Here is a 5,279-nt window from a genome sequence, read left to right on the forward strand (position 1 = left end):
TGTCAAAGGCTATTTCAGCAGCTAGTGAGATGATCCTGCGCAGTTTTTTTTCTTTCACTTTGTTTATATGGTGGATTACATTGACAGATTTCTATATGTTAAACCATCCATGCATCTCTGGGATGAAGCCTACTTGATCATGGTGGATGATTTTTTTATGCTTTCTTGGATTCTGTTTGCCAGTATTTTATTGAGTATTTTTGCATCAATATTCATGAGGGAGATTGGCCTCCTTAGTTGTTCTTTGTGTGGTTTGAGTATCAGGGCATTTTACCCTCATAAAGAGAGTTTGGCAAAGTTTCTTCTGTATCTATTGTGTGGTACAATTTGAGGAGTATTGACCTTACCTCTTCTTTGAAAATCTGGTAGAATTCTTCACTGAAACCATCTGACAATTTTTGGTCGGGAGACTTTTAAAGACAGCTTCTATTTCCTAGTGGTTATAGGTCAGTTTAAATTGTTTATTTGGTCGTTAATTAATTGTGGTGTGTGGTGTCTATCTAGAAATTTGTCCATTTGTTTTAATTTTTCTAGTTTTGTGGAGTACAGGTTTTTGAAGTATAACCTGATGATTCTCTGGATTTCCTCAGTGTCTGTTGCTATATCATCATTTTCATTTATGATTGTCTTCATTTGGATATGCTCTCTCTGGCTTTTTGTCAGTTTGTATAAGGGTTTGTCTATCTTATTGACTTTCTAGAAGAACCAACCCTTTTCATTGATTCTATGTATTGTCCTCTTTGTTTCTATTTTATTGATTTCAGCCCCAATTTGATTATTTATTGTTATATACTCCTCCTGGGTGAGTTTGCTTCTTTTTGTAGTAAAGCTTTCAGGTGTGCTGTTAAGTCACTAGAGTGAGATTTCTTCAAATTCTTTATGTGGATACTAATTGCTATGAACTTCCCTCATAGCACTGCTTTCATAGAGTACTACAAGTTTGGTTATGTTGTGAATTCATTTTCATTGAATTCTAGGAAGTCTTTCATTTCTATCTTTATTTCTTCCTTGACCAGTGTTGTTTCAGTTGAGCATTGCTCTGTTTCCATGAGTTTGTGGGCTTTCTGCATTGGTGTTGTTGTTGAAATTCATCTTAAAACATGGTTATCTTAGGAGATATAGGAAGTTATTCCATTTTTTGTATCTGTTGAGGTTTGCTTCTGACGGAGTAAGTGGTCAGTTTTAGAGAAGGTTCTATGAGGCGCTGTGAAGGTATATTGCTTTGTGTTTGGGTGAAATGTTCTGTACCATTTGAGTAATAACATCTGTTAGTTCCATTATCTGTTAAGTTTTTGTCTGACAGAGATGTCCATTGGTGAGAATGGGATTTTGAAGTCTCCCACTATTAATGTGTGTGGGTTTTGATGTGTGATTTAAACTTCAGTAATGTTTCTTTAACACACTTATGCCCTTGTATTTGGGGCATAAATGTGAAGAATTGAGACTTAATCTTGATTGATTTTTCCTGTGTGGAATATGAAATGTCCTTCTCCATCCCTTTTGAAAATTTTTAAGTTGAAGTCTATTTTGTTCCATATTGGAATAGCTATACCATTTTGTTTCTTAGGTCAGTTTGATTGCAAAATCTTTTCCCTATCCTTTACTCTGAGGTAATGTCTTCCTTTGAAGTTGAGGTATGTTTCCTGTATGCAGCAGAAGGATTGATCCTGTTCATGTAGCCTTTCTGATAGCCTGTCCTTCTATAGGTGATCTGGGTCTTTGGGATTTGCAGGTGTGAGATTATCTATTGCCTGTGTTTCATGGGCCCAGCTAAATTCCTTGGGTTGGAGTTTTCCTTCTAGTGCTTTTTGTGGATAGGTATTGTTGAATCAGGTTTTGTCATGGATATCTTGTTTTCTCTGTTTACAGTGATTGAAAACTTTTCTGAATATAGTCTTCTGGGATGGCATCTGTGTTCTCTTAGTGTCTGCAAAACCTTCTGGTTTTCAGAGTCTCCATTGAGAAGTCAGGTGTAATTCTGATAGGTCTACCTTTATAAGTTCCTTGGCCTTTTTCCTTTGCAGCTCTTAAAATTCTTTCTTTATTCTGTATGTTTAGTGTTTTGATTACTATATGGTGAGTGGACTTTTTTCTTGGTGCAGTCTGTTTGGTGTTCTATAAGCTTGTTATAACTTCATAGGCATGTCCTCCTTTAGGTTGGAAATTTTTCTTCTATGATTTTGTTGAATATATTTTCTGTGCCTTTCTGCTGAAATTCTTCCCCTTCTTCTATCCCGATCATTCTTAGGATTGGTCTTTTCATGGTGTCCCAGATTTCCTGGATGTTTTGTGTTAAGACTTCGTTGGATTAAATGATTTCTTTGACCGAGGTATCTATTTCCTCTATCATATTTTCAAGGTCTGTGGTTTTCTCTTCCATGTTTTGTATTCAGTTGGTTATGCTCACAACTGTAATTCCTGTTCATTTACCCAGAGTTTTCATTTTCAGAATTCCCTCGGTTTGTGTTTTCTTTATTGCCTCTTTTTCATTTTTCAAGTCTTGAACTGTTTTCTTCACCTGTTTGTTTTTTCTTGGTGTACTTTAAGGGTTTTGTTGTCTTTCCCTCCATTTCTTTAAGGGAACTTTTCATTTCCTCTTTAAGGGCCTCTATCATCTACATAAAGTTTTTTGTTTGGTTGGTTGATTTGTTTTTCAAGACAGGGTTTATCTGTGTAACAGCATTGGCTGTCCTGGAGCGTGCTCTGTAGACCAGGCTAGCCTCACACTCACAGAGATCCACCTGCCTCTGCCTCCTAAGTTCTGGGATTAAAGTGTGTGCTACCATCACCTGGGGTCATAGTTATTTTTAAGGTGATTTTCTTCTGCTTCATCTGTTTTGGAATGCTCTGGTCTTGCTGTTGTGTAACCACTAGACCACTAGACCCTTGTGGTGCCATATTGCTTTTTATATTGTTGAATGTATTCTCACAATGCTATTTACCCATCTGGTTTTGATATAACCGTAGGTACAGGTGTTGATTCTTGTCACATCTGTGTTGTCCGTGTTTATTTCTTTTATTGCCTTTTGGCTTGAATGGCCAGGGGTTCTGGTGACTGGCTGGTTGTCAGGTGGAGTAGGGTTGCCTCTGCCAAGGTTCGTAGGGATTTGGGTGCCTAGATCCAGTGTATCATCCAGTTCTTCTGGCTGGTGTGGGCTTTACTCATACCCACAGGGTCTGTTCTTCCAACTGCTGTAGAGTTTTTCTGTGCCTGTTCTCCCAACTTATGTTGGTGGCACCTATGCCTATAGGGTCTGCTGATGTTGCTGGAGAGGGTTGTTCATGGGGAGGATGCTGGGGTAGGTGGGATTGGGCAGCAGAATGGGTTTGTTCTTCCAACCAATATAGGTGGTACTTGTGTCTCTAGAGGCTGTTGTGGGGAATGGTTGGCCAGGGGAGGATGATGAGTTTGGTGGGTTTGGGTGACAGAGTGGGTCTTGTAAGTTTCAGAGTACAATGGGTGGTGGTGGTGGTGGAGTAGCCGGCCTGCAGGACTCTAAACTGCTAGCAAACTGCTGGGGCTTAGATGGGAAGGGAGAGTGGCATGCATGTGCCCTGGGACTTAAAGCCTAGAGAGTGGGGCAGTTTATCTGGGAGACCAGTCACTCGACTCTTCTTCCAACTGATGCAGGGTGCGTGTGTCTCTAGGGGCTGCTGATGTTGCAGGGGATGGTTGACTAGGGAAAGGATGGTGGGTTAAGGAGGGTCTGGACCAGAGGAGTGAGCCTTGTAGGTTACAGAGTCCAATGAGTGTCAATGGTGGTAGAGCGGCTTGCTCCTAGGACTACTAGCTGTTGGCTTGCTGCTTACTAATCTTTCAGAGAATGCAAATTGGAATTCCATGAATCCCAGCACCCATGATAGAAGTTCCACAATAAACACACACACAGAGAGAGAGAGAGAGAGAGAGAGAGAGAGAGAGAGAGAGAGAGAGAGAATGTTAGATGTGGTGTTGCACAGATCTCAGTGTGAAGCCTGGTCTACAAAGGGAGCTTCAGAACAGTAAGAGCACTTACACGGAGAAGCCCTGTCTTTAGAAACAAACAAAACATCACAATGGATTGTAAGTCTATCTTCCAAGGCATACTCACAAGCACATACCCACACCATAAACACAGTATGAGAATTATAATTTAGTTATACAGCCTTCTAATGTCTCTTCTTCTAGTACATGTAAATTTAAGCAAAACCATACCAAATCACATTCAAAGAAGTAAACAAAGAAACAAACAAAACCTGGATCCAGTGATTTTGTTGCATTCATTATTAGTGTGTGTGTAGGTCTCCATGTGTCTGAGTGTGTGTGGAAGCAGCCATGGGTATGTGCTTTGGGTAGCTGTCACTTTGGGGAGTTGGGTCCACCAGTGTTTCTGAGGATTAATAGATCTTTAGGCTTGTGAACAGCTGCCTTTACCTGCTGGTCCATCTTGTTGACCTTCCATAGACATTAATGTCAGACATGTGAACTTGGGCAGGCCTGAACCACACCACCCTGGAAGGCTACACAGCACAGGGAGCCTTTCTGAGGCCCAACTGTAGAAAAGGGCAGGGTGAGAGTACTATATTCTATCAGCAGAACCAGCAAGATCCAGAGACTGACATGGACCTTGGAGCAGTGGTTCCCAACCTTCCTAATGCTGTGACCCTTTCAATACAATTCCTCATGTTATGGTGACCCCCCAACCATAAAATTTCTTTGCTACTTCATACCTAATGAATGCTACTGTTGTATATCATGATGTAACTATCTGATATGCAGGACACCAGGCATGCGACTCCTCTGAAAGTGTCATTTGACTCCAGAGTTTAGAAACACTGGCTTGGAGGTTGTTCTTCTGGGATTAGAGTGAAGCTCATTTGTTCAGGCATAGAGGAAAGAAGAGCACATGGGGTCGTCTCACGACTTCTTCATGAACTTGCCTCACAATGAAATGAGAAGGCTAAGTGTGCAAAGCTGCCTGCCACCATGTCTTTTTTCCTCTGAGTGGGATCCCTAGACCCTTATGGGACATGGGGAGAGCACACACTTTCACCGTGGCTCACGCACTCCCAGACATACAACACACACTCACACTCTAGTATACAAAAAATGTGAATGGGCTTAGGTACAAATGGGGAGTGTGGTGTGGCAGAAACAAACAGAGCATGTTACATGTTGATTCATTCTTCTAGATTAGACATGACCATGGCCATGGCTCTCTTGAAACAGAGAAAATGCCATTGTCCCTATAATCCTACTGTCTGGAACTACAATGTTAGAAATAAAATATAAATCAACA

The sequence above is a fragment of the Mesocricetus auratus genome, unplaced genomic scaffold (assembly GCF_017639785.1).
Source record: "Mesocricetus auratus isolate SY011 unplaced genomic scaffold, BCM_Maur_2.0 Super-Scaffold_100044, whole genome shotgun sequence".
NCBI classification, from domain to species: domain Eukaryota; kingdom Metazoa; phylum Chordata; class Mammalia; order Rodentia; family Cricetidae; genus Mesocricetus; species Mesocricetus auratus.